Source organism: Eumetopias jubatus, unplaced genomic scaffold (assembly GCF_037043125.1).
Source record: "Eumetopias jubatus isolate StellerSeaLion01/CBP00866 unplaced genomic scaffold, mEumJub1_p1.0 scaffold_16, whole genome shotgun sequence".
NCBI lineage: Eukaryota > Metazoa > Chordata > Mammalia > Carnivora > Otariidae > Eumetopias > Eumetopias jubatus.
Genome location: NW_028274822.1, coordinates 13206103 through 13224181, shown reverse-complemented (window position 1 = coordinate 13224181; position 18079 = coordinate 13206103).

The window sequence follows — 18079 nt, the reverse complement described above, 5'->3', positions numbered from 1 at the left end:
CCTCTAGAACCCTCAGTTTGTTTTTCAGAGTCCATTGTCTCTCATGGTTCGTCTCCCCCTCCGACTTACTCCCCTTCATTCTTCCCCTCCTGCTATCTACTTCTTTTTCTTTTTTCTTAACATATCTTGCATTATTTGTTTCAGAAGTACAGATCTGTGATTCAACAGTCTTGCACAAGTCACAGTGCTCACCATAGCACATACCCTCCCCAATGCCTATCACCCAGCCACCCCATCCCTCCCACCCCCCACCACTCCAGCCACCCTCAGTTTGTTTCCTGAGATTAAGAATTCCTCATATCAGTGAGGTCATATGATACATGTCTTTCTCTGATTGACTTATTTCACTCAGCATAACACCCTCCAGTTCCATCCACGTCGTTGCAAATGGCAAGATCTCATTCCTTTTGATGGCTGCATAATATTCCATTGTGTATATATACCACCTATTCTTTATCCATTCATCTGTCGATGGACATCTTGGCTCTTTCCACAGTTTGGCTATTGTGGACATTGCTGCTATAGACATTGGGGTGCACATACCCCTTTGGATCCCTACATTTGTATCTTTGGGGTAAATACCCAGTAGTGCAATTGCTGGATCGTATGGTAGCTCTATTTTCAACGCTTTGAGGAACCTCCATACTGTTTTCCAGAGTGGTTGCACCAGCTTGCATTCCCACCAACAGTGTAGGAGGGTTCCCCTTTCTCCGCATCCCCGCCAACATCTGTCATTTCCTGACTTGTTAATTTTAGCCATTCTGACTGGTGTGAGGTGGTGTCTCATTGAGGTTTTGATTTGGATTTCCCTGATGCCGAGCGATGTTGAGCACTTTTTCATGTGTCTGTTGGCCATTTGGATGTCTTCTTTGGAAAAATGTCTGTTTATGTCTTCTGCCCATTTCTTGATTGGATTATTTGTTCTTTGGGTGTTGAGTTTGATAAGTTCTTTATAGATTTTGGACACTAGCCCTTTATCTGATATGTCATTTGCAAATATTTTCTCCCATTCTGTCGGTTGTCTTTTGGTTTTGTGGACTGTTTCTTTTGCTGTGCAAAAGAAACTTTTTATCTTGATGAAATCCCAATAGTTCATTTTTGCCCTGGCTTCCCTTGCCTTTGGCGATGTTTCTAGGAAGAAGTTGCTGCGGCTGAGGTCGAAGAGGTTGCTCCCTGTGTTCTCCTTTAGGATTTTGATGGACTCCTGTCTCACGTTTAGGTCTTTCAACCATTTGGAGTCTATTTTTGTGTGTGGTGTAAGGAAATGGTCCAGTTTCATTCTTCTGCATGTGGCTGTCCAATTTTCCCAACACCATTTGTTGAAGAGACTGTCTTTTTTCCATTGGACATTCTTTCCTGCTTTGTCAAAGATGAGTTGACCATAGAGTTGAGGGTCCATTTCTGGGCTCTCGATTCTGTTCCATTGATCTATGTGTCTGTTTTTGTGCCAGTACCATACTGTCTTCATGATGACAGCTTTGTAATAGAGCTGGAAGTCCGGAATTGCGATGCCGCCAGCTTTGCTTTTCTTTTCCAACATTCCTCTGGGTATTCGGGGTCTTTTCTGGTTCCATACAAATTTTAGGATTATTTGTTCCATTTCTTTGAAAAAAGTGGATGGTATTTTGATGGGGATTGCATTAAAAGTGTAGATTGCTCTAGGTAGCATTGACATCTTCACAATGTTTGTTCTTCCAATCCATGAGCATGGAACGTTTTTCCATTTCTTTGTGTCTTCTTCAATTTCTTTTATGAGTATTTTAGAGTTTTCTGAGTACAGATCCTTTGCCTCTTTGGTTAAATTTATTCCTAGGTATCTGATGGTTTTGGCAATTGTAAATGGGATCGACTCCTTGATTTGTCTCTCTTCTGTCTTGTTGTTGGTGTATAGGAATGCCACTGATTTCTGTGCATTGATTTTATATCCTGCCACTTTACTGAATTCTTGTATGAGTTCTAGCAGTTTTGGGGTGGAGTCTTTTGGGTTTTCCACATACAGTATCATATCATCTGCAAAGAGTGAGAGTTTGACTTCCTCTTTGCCGATTTGGATGCCTTTGATTTCTTTTTGTTGTCTGATTGCTGTGGCTAGGACTTCTAATACTATGTTGAATAGCAGTGGTGATAGTGGACATCCCTGCCGCGTTCCCGACCTTAGGGGAAAAGCTCTCAGCTTTTCCCCATTGAGAATGATATTGGCTGTAGTTTTTTCATAGATGGCTTTTATGATATTGAGGTATATACCCTCTTATCCCTATACTCTGAAGAGTTTTGATCAAGAAAGGATGCTGTACTTTGTCAAATGCTTTTTCTGCATCTATTGAGAGGATTGTATGATTCTTGTTCTTTCTTTTGTTAATGTATTGTATCATGTTGATTGATTTGTGGATGTTGAACCAACCTTGCATCCCAGGGATAAATCCCACTTGGTCGTGGTGAATAATCCTTTTAATGTCCTGTTTGATCCTGTTGGCTAGTATTTTGGTGAGAATTTTTGCATCCATGTTCATCAAGGATATTGGTCTGTAATTCTCCTTTTTGATGGGGTCTTTGTCTGGTTTTGGGATCAAGGTAATGGTGGCCTCATAAAATGAGTTTGGAAGTTTTCCTTCCATTTCCATTTTTTGGAACGGTTTCAGGAGAATAGGTATTAATTCTTCTTTAAATGTCTGATAGAATTCCCCTGGGAAGCCATCTGGCCCTGGGCTTTTGTTTCTTGGGAGATTTTTGATGACTGCTTCAATTTCCTTAGTGGTTATAGGTCTGTTCAGGTTTTCTATTTCTTCCTGGTTCAATTTTGGTAGTCGATACATCTCTAGGGATGCACCCATTTCTTCCAGGTTATCTAATTTGCTGGCATAGAGTTGCTTATAATATGTTCTTATAACTGTTTGTATTTCTTTGGTGTTGGTTGTGATCTCTGCTCTTTCATTCATGATTTTGTTGATTTGGGTCATTTCTCTTTTCTTTTTGATAAGTCTGGCCAGGGGTTTATCAATCTTGTTCATTCTTTCAAAGAACCAGCTCCTAGTTTCGTTGATCTGTTCTACTGTTCTTTTGGTTTCTATTTCATTGATTTCTGTTCTGATCTTTATTATTTCTCTTCTCCTGCTGGGTTTAGGCTTTATTTGCTGTTCTTTCTCCAGCTCCTTTATAACCCTTCCATTTAAATCCATGGTCCATTTGTGTGTGTGTGAATGGGGGGGAAGGTTAAGGGTCTAAGTTATGATTTTTTTGACTATGGATATATAATTATCACCATATCATTTATTAGAAAGACAAAATTTCTGCACTGAATTGTCTTGATACCTTTATAAAAATTAATTAACCATAAATATAAGGTTTTATGTCCGGGGTCCCAATTTTGTTCTATTGAACTATATGCCAATAATGACAATACCACAATGTCTTGATTACTGTAATTTTGTAATCAGGGAGTAAGTACTTTGTTCTCTTCAGAATTGTTTTGGTTATACTAGGTCTTCTGCATTTTCATATAAAATTTAGAATCAGCTTGTCAATTTATTTAAAAAGCTATTGGGATTTTGATAGGAATGGCATTAAACTTATGGACCAATTTGCTCAATATTGAGTTTTCCAATCCATGAACATCAAATGTCTCTCCATTTATTTAGTAATTTCATTTCTTTCAGCAATATTTGATAGATTCAAGTGTACACATCTTTTTTTCACGGAATTTAGACAATTCTTGATGCTATTGTGAATGGAATTATTTTCTTAATTTGTGTATCAAATTATGTTGTATACCTTAAATGTATACAATTTTTATTAAAAATAAAATAAAGAATAAAAAGAAGCATGAATATAAGATGTTTAAAGGAATTTAAAAGGGGGTGGAGTGTTAATGGACGTTTTGTTGAGTGATACTTTTTCTAGTGCAGAAGAACTGTATCAGTTGAAGAATGAGAAATCCATATTCACGAAATCTCTGAGCATTTGGGACCAGATACCTTCTTAAGGCTTAGTATGAGAAGGCTAAACCAGCTCTGCTCCTTTCAACCACCACCTGATGGCCACTAAATAAACTGAAGTATACTTAAAAAGGCAAGGCAGAAAGAGAGGTGATTTATCTAAGTTATGAATAATAAAGCTTTAGGAAGAAGTACAGTGGCTCAAAATGCAAGTAGGGGTGTGCTGATAGGGAAACAGATATGACAGAGATATCACTAACCATAGTTGTGGTTTAGGGTCTTGATTGGTGCTTGCCCACCAGCTACAGTTGTGGGGCCTCTTTACTCCATACATCCTTGACGAAATGTTCAGGATCTCTTTTTTTGGTTTTACAAGTGTCTTCAATGGAGCTGGGCATGTCTACAAGTAGACGACCTTGGGGAGGAAAAAAAAAAGACAAGTGACACAGTTGAGCAACATCCTATTTGGCAAACAGCTGAGGAGCTGCTGGTTAAGCCCTCTCTGGTGCCAATCTGGGTAAGGTTGCTAACCATTAGCACCAAGTAACCACAGTACTAAAGGCCCTTGAAAGACTTAGCCAATCATTATAACTCATCTTTTAGCTACAGTAATCTGTGTTAGGGGTGGGAAGGTGGCCTGGGACTTCATATAAAGATGGGGGGAGAGAAGTTCTCTTGGGGGTGACTAGCTGGAAGAGGATAATCTAGGTAATAGCCCAAGTCAAATGCTAGTCTTCTCATGATGTAGGAAGCTCTCTTTTATATAGTGGGGGAGGATGAGATCAATACGGAGAACAAGTGATCTGAAAAATAGAGGTATCTATCATCTACCTACCTACCTACCTATCATGTATCTATGGAGAGATAACTTGATCCACTTTTTTTTCACAGTTCCACCAAAAAAGGAAAAAAAAAACCCTGAGTTTTGTTACTGGGTACCTGAAGAATCCTGAGAAATCTGTGATCTCCTTAGACAAAAATTTGAAAAATAGCAGGCAAGTTGGAACCAGTGTTTTGGGAGATGCCTGAAGTCCTAGTTGTTTTGAGGAGTTGATTAAAAATATTTTCATCTGCTGCAGATAGTGGGCATGCCAATGGCACAGCTGACATATTGTAAACGAATAGAAGTCTTGGCTGATATTCTTGCCTAGATAGAAAACCATCTATTATTGCAGGGAAAATAGGAAGAGAAAAAAACCTCAGTTAAATCTTAAAAAAATTTCCACTTAAGAATTGTTTTTTCCAATGAATCATGGAACACTGCATCAAAAACTAATGATGTAATATAAGGTGATTAACATAACAATAAAAAAATAAAAAAAAGAATTGTTTTTTCAAGTGAATCCTTTGCTTCTTGTTCTCAGAATTAATTGGATAATTCACATCTGCTTCAAAATAGGCAAGCTGGTAAGATTTCATTGGAAATATAATTGCAATTGATCAAATTCTAGGTATAAGAATGTGTTTACAGATAAACACAAACTCATCAGAATGAGCTCTGGGCTCTGTGCACAGGGAAAAAGACACCTAAGATGACTAGAGTTTCAAATATTCTCTTATGCAAAGGCAGCTCAGGACTACATCCTTTTGGCTTCCATGGAGATGGATCACATTTACAGAAGTATTTGGGTCAAATGTAAATTAATGCCTATGTTATCTTCTTTGGAAACTGTTTCCAAGGGAAGAGCAGGGTGGCTGAAAGAGTGGGTTGATGTTGTAGATGCATGGACTGTGAGAGATCAAATGGGAAGATGCTTCTTTTTTTTTTTCTTAAAGATTTATTTATTTATTTTAGAGAGAGAGAGCACGAGGCAGGGAGGGGCATAGGGATTGGGAGAGAGAAACTTTAGCAGACTCCGTGCTCAGTGTGGAGCCCTACGTGGGACTCGATCTCACGATCCGAGATCATGACCCGAGATCACCACCCAACCAGAGCCAAAACCGAGTCAGATGCTTAACTGACTGCATTTTCCAGGCGCCCCAGGAAAATGCTTCTGAATGAGGACTCAGAAGACAGATTAACTGAATTTGATTCCCAGCTCCACCACTTATTAACTGTGTGACTTTGAACAAGTCACGTAACCTTCTCTACTGCAATTTCCCCATCTGTAAAATCGGGAGATTACTCAGTAAAATAATGCCCTATCTGGTTGTTTCAGAGATTAAATGAGATTGTTTATACCAAGTACTTAAGAAAATGCCTGGCATTTAAATGCTTAATAAATATAGGCTGCTGCTGATGTTTCTCCCTCCTCCTGTTTCTCCCCCTTTTCTTCTTTCTCTTCCTCTTCCTCCTTCTCCTGCTTCCTTGATTGTTACTGTTCCTCATTGCTCCTCAATCCTATACATTGTTATTGTTTATAGTAGCTGAATATGGAAATTCTATCAGTTTGTGTCCCAGCAGGCAAGAAGTGACACATTTCTTTTTTTTTTTTTTAAGATTTTATTTATTTATTTGACAGAGAGAGAGACAGCGAGAGCAGGATCACAAGCAGGGGGAGTGGGAGAGGGAGAAGCAGACCTCCCGCCGAGCAGGGAGCCCGATGTGGGACTTGATCCCAGGACCCTGGGATCATGACCTGAGCCGAAGGCGGACACTTAACGACTGAGCCACCCAGGCGCCCGAAATGACACATTTCATTTAACTAGGATTTTTGAGGATACTATTTTTATACTATTTTTTTACTGGCTTTTTATTTGGAATAATTTTAGATTTTAAAAAGTTGCAAAGATGGTACAGTGAGTTTCCATATACCCCTCATCCAGCCTCCCCTAATGTTATCATCTGACATTACTGTGTCAAACCTAAGAAATCAGCATTGGTACATCACTGTGGTAGACAGCATTCTAAGATTCTACCCGGGGCGCCTGGGTGGCTCAGTTGGTTAAGCAACTGCCTTCAGCTCAGGTCATGATCCTGGAGTCCCGGGATCGAGTCCCGCATCAGGCTTCCTGCTCAGCGAGGAGCCTGCTTCTCCCTCTGGCCCTCCCCCCTCTCATGTGCTCTCTCTTTCTCTCTCAAAATAAATAAAAAAAAAATCTAAGATTCTACCCGGTATACACATACTTTCTCCTAGTTATTCAATCAAATACTAATCTAGGTGTTGCTATGGAGGGATTTTGCAGTAGCAATTGAGAAACCAAATAAATAATAATAATAATAATAACAATAATAATAAAACAATCCATACCAGTTGACTTCAGGAAAGGGAAATTATCAGGGTAGGCCTGATCTAATCACATGAACACTTAAAATCTTGGTCTAGAGCTCAGAGACAGGGAAGTCAGAGGTAAAGTCTGAGGGATTTGACAGGAGCAAAATTCTCTTGCTAACTCTGAACATGGAGGGTGCTGTGAGGCAAGACCCTGAGAAACTTTAGGACCTTAGAGTGTTCCCTAGCTCCCAGCCAGCAAGTAAATGGGAAACTCAGTCCTACAAATGCAACAGATAAATTTGGCCAACAACCCAAGTGAAGTGTATTCTTCCTCAGAGCCTCTAGAGAGGAGCACAGCCTGGCTGATACCCCGATTTCAGCTCTGTAAGTCCCTGAGGGTGGGATTTAGTCCCACTGTGCCAGGACTTCTGATCCATAGAACTGTGAGGGGATATATTTTTGGAATTGATTATGAAGTAATAGAAAATTAATATAATTACTATTAGCTGAACTCCAGGATTTACCTGGATTTTACCAATAATTTTTTCACTAATGTCCATTAGCTGTTCCAGAATCCAGCACAAGATAGAACAATGCATTTAGTTGTCAATCTCCTTAGTCTCCTCTGATCTGTGACAGTTTCTCATCCTTTCCTTGTTTTTCAGTTTTGAAGGGTACTGGTTGGGTATTTTGTATTTGGGGCTTGACTGACTTATTTTCTCATGATTAGACTGGGGTTCTAGGATTTTTGAAAGAATATCACAAAGGTGAAGTGCCTTCTGTTCACATCATATGAGGGGGAACCTGACCATGTACATGACATCACTGGGAATGTTAACCTTAATCACCCGGTTAAGGTAGAGTTTGTCAGGTTTCTACACTATAAAGTTGTTATTTTTCCCTTTTCATACTCTATACTCTTTGAAAGTAAGTCACTAAGTTCTATTTACCTTACTGGAGGTGGGGGTGGGATTAAGCTTCACCTTCTGGAGGGGAGAGTATCTACATATGTTACTTCTGATTTTTCTGTAAGGAAGATTCAGAAGAGACTTAACAAAATTAATAGTTAATTGACTTTACTGAGATGTAATTTACATAAAATAAAATTCACCTATTTCAAGCATAGAACATGAGCTTTTGTAAATGTATATATCCCTGACAAGACCAACACAACCAGGATGCAGAATATTTTCATCATCCTCCAGCCCAGGCAGCTGCTGATCTGCCTTTAATCGCTTCAGGGTAGATTTGCCATTTCTAGAGTTTCATTCAAATGGATTCATATAGTATGTCCTCTTTTGTGCCTAGCTTCTTCGGCTCAGCACTGTTGTTTTTTTTTTTTTTTTAATTAACATATAATGTATTATTTGTTTCAGGGGTACAGGTCTGTGATTCATCAGTCTTACACTATTCACAGCACTCACCATAGTACATACCCTCCCAAAGTCCATCACCCAGCCACCCATCCCTCCCACCCCTCTCCACTCCAGCAACCCTCAGTTTGTTTCCTGAGATTAAGAGTCTCTTATGGTTTGTCTCCCTCTCTGGTTTCATCCTGTTTCATTCCCCACCCCCCGCCCGCCTTCCCCTATGATCCTCTGCCTTGTTTCTCAGATTCCATGTATCAGTGAGATTGTATGATAATTGTCTTTCTCTGATTGACTTATTTCGCTTAGCATAATACCTTCTAGTTCCATCCACGTCGTTGCTAATGGCAAGATTTTTTTCTTTTTCTTTTTCTTTTTTTATGTCAGCACTGTGTTTTTGAGATTGATCACTGTTGCTGAGATATTGGTAGTTTGTTACGTTTTATTGACAAACAGCATTCCGTTGTATGGATAAATCACATTTTGTTTATCCATTTACCCATTGATGAGCTTTTGTGTTGCTTCCAGTGTTTGGCCACTATGCATAATGCTACTATGCACGTTTGTGTGTGTAAATCTTTATGTAGACATATGTTTTCATTTAGACATCTAGGAATGAAATTGCTGGGCCATATGATAAGTATATATTTAAGTTTCTAAGAAACTGCCAAAATGTTCTCCATGTTTCACTCCCACCAGCAATGTATGAACATTTCATTTGCTCTGCATCCTCACCAATGGTTGGTGTGCCAGACTTCATTACAGACATTCCAGTGGGTGTGTAGGTATTATCTCATTGTGGTTTTAATTTATGTATTTCCCTTATAACGATGTCAGGCATGTTTTCAGGTACATATTGGGCATGTGGATCTCTTCTCTTGCAAAGTGTCCAAAACTTTTGCTCATTTTTATTATATTGTTTTACAATTATGGACTTCACAAAATTGCTTTTAATATATTCTGAATAAAAGTTCCAGGTCAAATATATGGATTACTTTTCTTTCTTTCCCGCCCCACTCCCCGCCCCCCAGGATCCAGCTTATTCTGGCTCGGGGAGATGATCCTGAGAGTGGTGGGTGCCATCCTGTGCTAGAGGAGGGGGAACCTGAGGGTCAGTTAAGGCCATGGCGGGAAAACAGGGCTAGGGCACGAAGCCCCTGGAACGCGGTGAGGCGGGGAGCTGAGACAGGCTGCAGGGGGTGCCTCTGCTACCCAGAGTGGAACCACGGGGCTGGGACTGGGCCATGGCTCCAGGGCTATAGACCCAAGCCACATGGGCACCTCATCAGATGACCAACAGGATGGTCACGTCCATGTGGTCCCGGTCCGGGCCCAAGGGGGTGGTCACAGCCCTTGTAGAATGCCTCGAGCCCTTCATCCCTCACACTGCGCAGGCGCGGTCCCACGCCTCCAGGGCGCCAGGCTCTGTATCCGGGTCCTGAGGACCCGGGGTATGTTCACGCGAGAGCTGGGAGCACGGCGAGACCGACGGGTCGGGGCCTCGTGGAGTTGACCCTTAGGTACCAGCTGCGCTGGGAGGTCCTGGCTTGTTCTGTTCAGCCCTTGTTTCCACACAATCTCCACGAACCCCGTGAAAGAATCCTCTGCATTTGGGCTTGGGGGACATCTGGTCGTGAGTGAACTTCACCGTGATCATGTCCAGGAGGCACAGGGCCACCTCAGCCTCGGCCCCAGAGCCGCTGGCGCGTGCGGTTGCCAGGGCGCCGGCGTGCGGTTGCTGCGGGATGGAGCGTCCGGACCCGACCCGATGGCCGCCTTGGGGACAGAGCCCTGCGACCGAAACCGTTGGCACGTGCAGTCCCGGAAGCCCAGGTACACCGGTGCGAGCCCTGGGCTCGCGTAGCTGCAGCTGCCTCTGCACGTGCTCGGGGTGGGGAAGGTGATGCCGGACGCGATGCCGCCTCCGGGCCACCTGTGCGGACCGGGGATGGGGCCTCCTGGCCGCCCTGCCCGTCACCCTTTTGTTTTGGCCCGGTCCCCACGCCCGCCCCACCCCAGCTGTCCTGGCCAGGCACGGAGGGGCGGTGAGAGGTGAGAGACTAGCGCCCCCACAAGGGGATGGGTTACATTTTGATGCAGTCCAGTTCTTTACTTATTCTTTTATGGCTTCTGGGTGTTCCCCCCCCCCCCCCCCGCTTTGGTCTTATTTAAAAAATCTTTGTCTCTTTCAAATTTGCTAAGACTGTCTTGTGTTTTTTCTAGAACTTTTATGGTATTAGCTTTTACATTTAGATATATGATTTATTTTGAGTAAGTCTTTGTTAAGTAAGGATTAGGGCACTTTTTTTTTTTCATGCGGACATTCAGTTGTTCCAGCATCATTTCTTGGAAGGGCTATCCTTATCCCAATAATTAGTTATCTTGGAAACTCTGTGACATATACATGTGTGGGTCTGTTTCTAGATCCTCTGCTCTTCCGCTGATCTATATATCCATCATATGCCAATACCTCCCCATCCCTGGTAACAGTCCTTGTCCTGAGGTTTAATTTTGTCTAATAATAATATAACCACTCAGGCTTTCCTGGGACTAATGTTGGCATGGTATGTTTTTTTCCATCCTTTCATTTAACCTAGGTGTGTCCTGATAGTTAAAGGTTTTTTTTTTCTTTCTAATAGACATCATACAGTGGGGTGTTGTGATTATCTTATGGAGGTAGAATGGATCCTTCTCCAGAAAAATTGAGACTGATAATACCAGGCCTGCACCAAGAAGGAATGAGGGGATTTATTGCTCAAATAATGAGGCTTTCTGAGGAGAGGATGGCATGGTCCCAGGTTCCAGTGCCAGGAGGGCTCTTATTGTGGTTAGGGGTTGGCCCTGGGTGAGAGTTCTGCGCATCGGGGCTTGCTTGGTTTGCACTTCCTGCAGGTGCCAAGGGAGGGAGCTCAAGCGCTTTCTTACCTGCTAGCCCAGATGTGCGTCAGAGGGAAAGAGCCCTGGGCCTCCGGTGTGGTCAGCAGTCAAATATCAAAAGTGGAGCTGGACTCTTTATTACATTGGGTCTTGCTTTTTCACACAGTCTGACAAATGAGTGTTTAGATAATTAGTGTTTGCTATAACTTGTTGCGTTTGGGTTTAAATCTACCATATTGCCATTTGTTTTCTGCTTGTTTTGTTTGTTGTGCCCCTTTTCTTTTCTGATTGAGAATATTTAGTATTACATTTTATCTTCAATATTGACTTACTGGTTGTTGCTTTAGAGTCTATACTATGCATATTTAAGCCTTCACTGACTGTCTTTAGGAAATACTATATACTTAACTGTTAACGTGACAACTTTAAGAGTATACTACCATTTTATCATCTCATCTTTTTTGCTATTGTAGTGACAGATTTTATTTCTCTGTCTCTTATAATTTAAAATCCTTTTTAAAAAAAGGTTTATTTATTTCAGAGAGAGAGAGAGAGTGCACATAAGCAGGAGGGGCAGAGGGAGAGAGTGAGTCTCAAGTAGATTCCGCGTTGAGCACGGAGTCTGTGGCAGGACTCAGTCTCACGACCTTGAGATCAGGACCTGAGCTGAAACCAAGAGTCAGAAGCTTAACCAACTGCCCCACCTAGGTGCCCCTATTTTTCTGTTTCTTACAAACCTGGCAATAGATTGCTGTTGGTTTTTGCTTTAAGCAGTCAATTGTCTTTTAAAAATGACTAAAAATGTCTTTTATATTTAGACACAGTTTACCATTTTGGTCACTCTTCAATACTTTGTGTAGATCTAAGCTTCTGTTGGTATCATTTTCTTTACTACTTGATGAAGTTTTCTGGGTGAATTCAAGCAACTCTTTAGCTAAAAGTATGGAGGTGATCTGACTCATAAGGGTACATATGATGGACCCATGGGGACATAAAATTGGACTTTTTCTTGCCTTGCTTGAGACTCCCAAATTCCCGAATAGAAACGTGAAATAGCAAGCAAACATAATTTTTAAACCTCTGGTTTTAATAGTACAGCCATCAGCAACAGGTGGCTCCATTACATGTAAATTAAAGTAAAAAAAATCAGTTCCTGTATTAGTTATTTATTGGTGCATAAAAATTACACTAAAATGTAGGAGCTGAAAATGGTAAGCATTTCTGATCTGATGTTTCCTGTGGGTCTAGAATCTGGGGAGAGCTTAGCATCAGAGGCTGTATAAGAAAACAGAACCTCCATTCTTTAAAGTTGTAATTATCACACACATTTTCTTTTACTGTCCTGTAGCAGGATTCTGGTGGGACGAAGTATACTCTTAGTAATTGTGGAAAGTGTTGGGGAAATATAATTAAAAATAAAGTCTTCTTCCAACCCAGAAATTCTCTTGACAAAGGTAATAGAAAAGAAGACACTTTCATTATTGAATAAGCATTAAACCAGAACGTGATGCGTATCACAGTCAATTTGCTAAGAGACTGCGAAGGCAGAAGGGAATCACATCCTGTTACATAGCCAAGCAGATGTAACCTATAACATACAGATTCCGAAACATAAACAATAACTAGTCCTCAGGTAAGAGGACCTGACAGCCCCATTTGTTACACACAGTTCATCCTAGATTCATCTGGGAATTGGGTGACCATCTGTGTTAGCTAATTGGCTTTATCCAGAGGAAAAACAAACTTCTATCTTTAAGATGGGAGGTAGTTTTTGAAACCTGGCTGCTGACTTAGGTGCCTACACTTCTACAGAATCTGGGAGATGGCACTGGATCCCATGAAGTTTACGTTTCAAAGAGATGTTTCCCAGGTCCTTCAGAAAAGGCATTCCTCAAGCCATGAAGCTGACAAAGGCTTAATTAGTCTTCAAAAGAATATAAAGTCATTTCAAAGAGGAGAAAGTACTTAGAATTACAAATTTTCTTAGAGTAAATGTTAGAAAAAGAAAGGAGAGGAAGCTCTTATTTTCAACAGGAAGTATTAAGTCTCTTGTTTTTAATTTGTATTTCTCCTTACAATTGTTGCATTGACCTTGTATTTTTTCATTTTATATTAGGGCAATTAGCCACAGTCTGATTGTCACAACTTTCACAGCTGTCACTTAAAATTTTCTGTAAAACAATGTGGTCATTAATATACTTTCAATTCTCTTTTTCTTTGCACTCATTACACTGTTTTCTTTATCATTGTGTTTACTATCTTGAACTGGTATTCCTGGATGTTTGGAAATAGTATCCACCAGGGGTGCCTGGGTGGCTCAGTTGTTAAGCATCTGACTTTGGCTCAGGTCGTGATCCCAGGGTCCTGGGATCGACCCCCGCATCGGGCTCCCTGCTCCGTGGGAAGCCTGCTTCTCCCTCTCCTATTCCCCCTGCTTGTTGTGTTCCCTCTCTTGCTGTCTCTCTCTGTCAAATGAATAAATAAAATCTTAAAAAAAAAATAAGAAATAGTATCCACCAAACCCATTTATTAGAATTACAGAGCACAGAAAATAGCAAATCTTTGGAGACTATGGGATAATTGCAGAGTATACTGCTTTATTTAATATGAGTCATGTCTTATTCTAGCAGCAGTGATTTATTTTGTGCTCTGTGTTCCTGTCTGGTGAATATGTACATTAATGCATATTATGATACTGCTCTGAAGCCGTACTAAGATCACACTAGATTCTTTAACTTATTAATCATAGTTATTCTAAATTTCCTCCATGATTGTTCCTACATCTGCATAATGTCTGAGTCTGGCTCTGTTGATTGTGTTGTCTCTGGACAGTGCGTTATTTTTTCCTTTGTGTGTGTTTGTGGGTGTGCATATCTCATAAATTTTTATTAAATACCAAACTTTGTGTGTGGTACAGTGGAGACTGAGGGAAATAGCATTTATATCTGGAAACAGGCATGCCTCCTCTCTTATGCAATTAGTGTGGGATATAGAGTCTTTCTAGGCAGGATGTGAACTGAGCGTGGATGTATGTAGTTGCTAAGATTGTCTTCACTGAGGTCCTGGCTTAAATTCCTGTAGGGTTGTCTTGTGTTTAGGTTGGGGGCCTGATTGCTGGAAAGTTTTTTATGTGTTTTTGCTCCACACTCAGCTTTCAGCGTTCCTATACACCTTGACCTCAGAGAGGGCCCTGCTGCCTGCTTTGTGCCCGGAGTCCTGGGTTGAGAAGGGTAGTTTTTTCTCTCCAGAGACCGGAGACCTCTCACGGTCCCCAAGTAGAAGGGGTTTATTTCCTTTTCCCTTACGCAGTCACGTGAGTCTTCACCTCTGCTGCGGGACTGATGGGGTTTGCTGCCTTGTCTCAGTGGCCAGTGCCTTTTGGTTCTTGGGGGAGAAGAATCAGGTGTGGCTTTTTGCCTTTTCTGCTTGGGGCAGCCGTATTCCTCCTGCAGACCCCCACCAGTGAGGATGCCCTGCCCTGTCTTTCTCTTGAAGCCCCAGCGAGCCTCTGCAGTGAAGATAGAGCGAGTATGAACTCCCCCTTTGTCTGTGACTCCCAGGGTTCTGAGCCCTTGTGCTGCTCACACTTGGCCTTCAGTACTTGTCAGAACATAACTTGTCCTCCTCTGAGTTGTGCCCCAGGCAAGTCAGTGCTGTGTCTGTTTCTTCTTGGAAGTGCTTGTCTTTCCTTAGATTTCAGGCTGGGTGGTTACCTTGCAACTACAGCTCTCTGATGGGTTCAGGAATTTCTGTCTTGTCCAGATTGTCCTGCTAGAGTGCAGCAGCACTCTCTCTGGCTTTCTCCGTCACAGTGGAAGCTGGAGGTTGTGCGATTCCTTGAGATACCCATCTCCTCTGTGCTCCTGAGCCAGATCAGGCTCCTTGTGGCAGGTATTTCCATAGAAGGCATGCTGTTTTCTGTATTCAGAGTTAGGCTCTTTCCTGTGAGGAACGTGTTGCCGCTGAGCCCTGGCATTGTTCTGCTTGCTGTTCTCCTCACTTCCTCCAGGGCCTCCTGTGACCTAGCTGCTTTTCCCCTCTGCAGCCTTTACAGGAATTGTGAGGCTGTGAGTTATACCTCCCCCTAACTACTGAAAAAGGAATTTACAGATGTTTCTATTCCTTCCTTCCTTCTTTATTATAATTTGCACAGGAGAAGGGGGGGGGTAAGATCCTGATAAACTGATATACACTGTATACTGATTTACTTTTCATATTGGAAATCCCATTTTAATTTTTTCTTTCTTTCATTGACCAGATGAGCTTCTCATCTGCAACTTGATCTGTGAACTTAAGCAATAGGAAGGAGTTCTCAGGGATAACTAGTTTATGGTGTGATTCCCTTTATAAATTAATACATTGACATCCTGGATTTGAAATATGTAAATCAGACAGTGTTGGGTTTGGGTCATGTGAAACTCTTCTCCAGGAAGCATTTTCTATGCAAACTATTCTACCCAATCCAGGTCTCTCAGGGTGCTTGGTGAAAGTCTTTCATACTACCAGCTGTATTGTATTGTATTGATTTTTGTCTGTATATATGAATCTCCCCTGCTACCTGTAGTCACCTTTGCATGCTCAGCATATAGACCAGTGTCTGGAAATGCAAGTGTTCAAAAATCTTATCAGTTCCTGGTTCTTACACATCTTACATCCAGTGTTGCATCCACTGACTTCTTGTGGGAGTAGGGAGACGGCATCTAATGGCAACTTAGCATTTAGGAATGTAACTGTCCTAAAGAAGGTGGAAATGTTTAACTGCCACATAATCTATTCGGTGTGAGCTACAGTGCAGTCAGCACAGGGCTTGTTGATGATGCCATGGGTGAGTGGGTCTGTGAATGGATACCCTCCGGCTTCTGCAGTCAGTGCTTTCTGGGGACAGCAGATCAGGGTAACAGGGGGGTGGGCAACATGACATGTAGCATTAAACTGATCAACCCAATGGAGGGAAGGAAGCAAAGTTGGGAGTCAGGAAGCTAGAGTTTCCATCCCAGCCCTGCCCTGACTTGACTGTGGTCTCAGAGAAGGCAGCTTATTTCTTTGGAACTTTCTTTTTTATTGCTTAAATGAACAGAATTATATAAATCTCTAATATCACTTCTAACATTATATGGGTGGCTACTCCCTATGAAATTATCTGCTATCTAATTATATTGGAAAATCATTCAAACATGAAGAGGGATTTTAGCAACAAACAAATTTTGTTCATGTCCATTTCTGAGTCATTCTACATGCCAGCGTTAGTGTCAGACAACTGAATATAAATCTGGGCTTTGGAAATAGGCATATGGCTTCAGGTAGGTTAGTTCATCTTTTTGGGCTTTAATGTTTTCATTTTTAAAATGAGTTTTTTAAGACTTTGTACTTTACTGAGCCATTGCAAGGATAAATAGAATACATGCTTATTAAAGAACCTAGAACATGGTGTGCGTCCAGTTGATATTAGCTGCCGTTTTCTTTGCCGTCATATCACCGCCACCAGCACCAGCACCACCAGCACCAACACCACCGGTAGCAGCCACAGCAACATCCTCTAACTTTGCTGGAAAACCAAATCATGGCCATCTTGTCCTTAACCACCATACTGGAACCGAAGCTGCTGTTTTATTAGTTTTAGAATGTTACTGGATTCCAGGTAGAGCAGCAGTTCTCTCCCTTGACTTGTATCTCTACATCAGCATTTGGAAGTGAGTGTGTTCCAGGGCACCAATATGTGTATTAAGCTCATTAAGGGTGTTTAAAAGTTCTGGCTCACTAAGGTTACACAGACTAATCCCCTGGGTTTTAAAAATATTCACTTATGATCCTATATCTGTGATGCATTCTGCATCTCCAAGCAGATTTTACCTCTTTGCCATCGTGAAAGCCTGTCCCAGCAGGATGTGTTGGCAGAATTAGCGGTTCTGAGCTGTCTCAGTGTGCATTGCCTTCGAGGTCATTGATGTGCCACTCTTGCAATGGGCATAAACATTACCACAGAGAGGTGAAAATGCAGATAGTGCTCCATTTGTCATGTGCAAATTTATCTTCATTTCACTTTAGTCTGACTACTAAAAAAATGTACTAAAAGAGCAAGCTATTGTTTTACTTAAAATTATTGTTAGATAAAAACTATAGGTAAAAGAGTCCTTAGGGAGAAGACAATTGCATTATTAGTCTCAAGTGAAATATGAATCATCTTGGGCAATATTTTGGATTATGTGCGTTGCTGGTTTCCACCCATTTGGATAGAAAATGATCAGGAACAGAGACAATACAGTCTTAGATGTTATGATTCTAGAAGGCCAGGGACTGTCCCAGGGTCTCTGCTCTGAGACAGCCCTGTCCTCTGGGGAATCACACATATACAGCTACTTGGGAGGGTAGAACCTTCAGTGAATTCTGGTCTCTTGTATCTTTTATAAAATGTCTTCCTGGGGTGCCTGGGTGGCTCAGTTGGTTAAGCGACTGCCTTTGGCTCAGGTCATGATCCTGGAGTCCCGGGATCGAGTCCCGCATCGGGCTCCCTGCTCGGCAGGGAGTCTGCTTCTCCCTCTGACTCTCTCCCCTCTCATGCTCTCTCTCTCAAATAAATAAAATCTTTAAAAAAAATGTCTTCCTGAACTTATGAGTTTGCCTTTTTTATGGGATCCTTAAGTTTTGTGGATTTCTAGTTTTCTGACTGCCCACCAGCTATTTTCTGACTGATCTCAGCTACTTCCATGGAATATGTTGCATTCATACTGCTAGTCTAGTTCCAGACCTT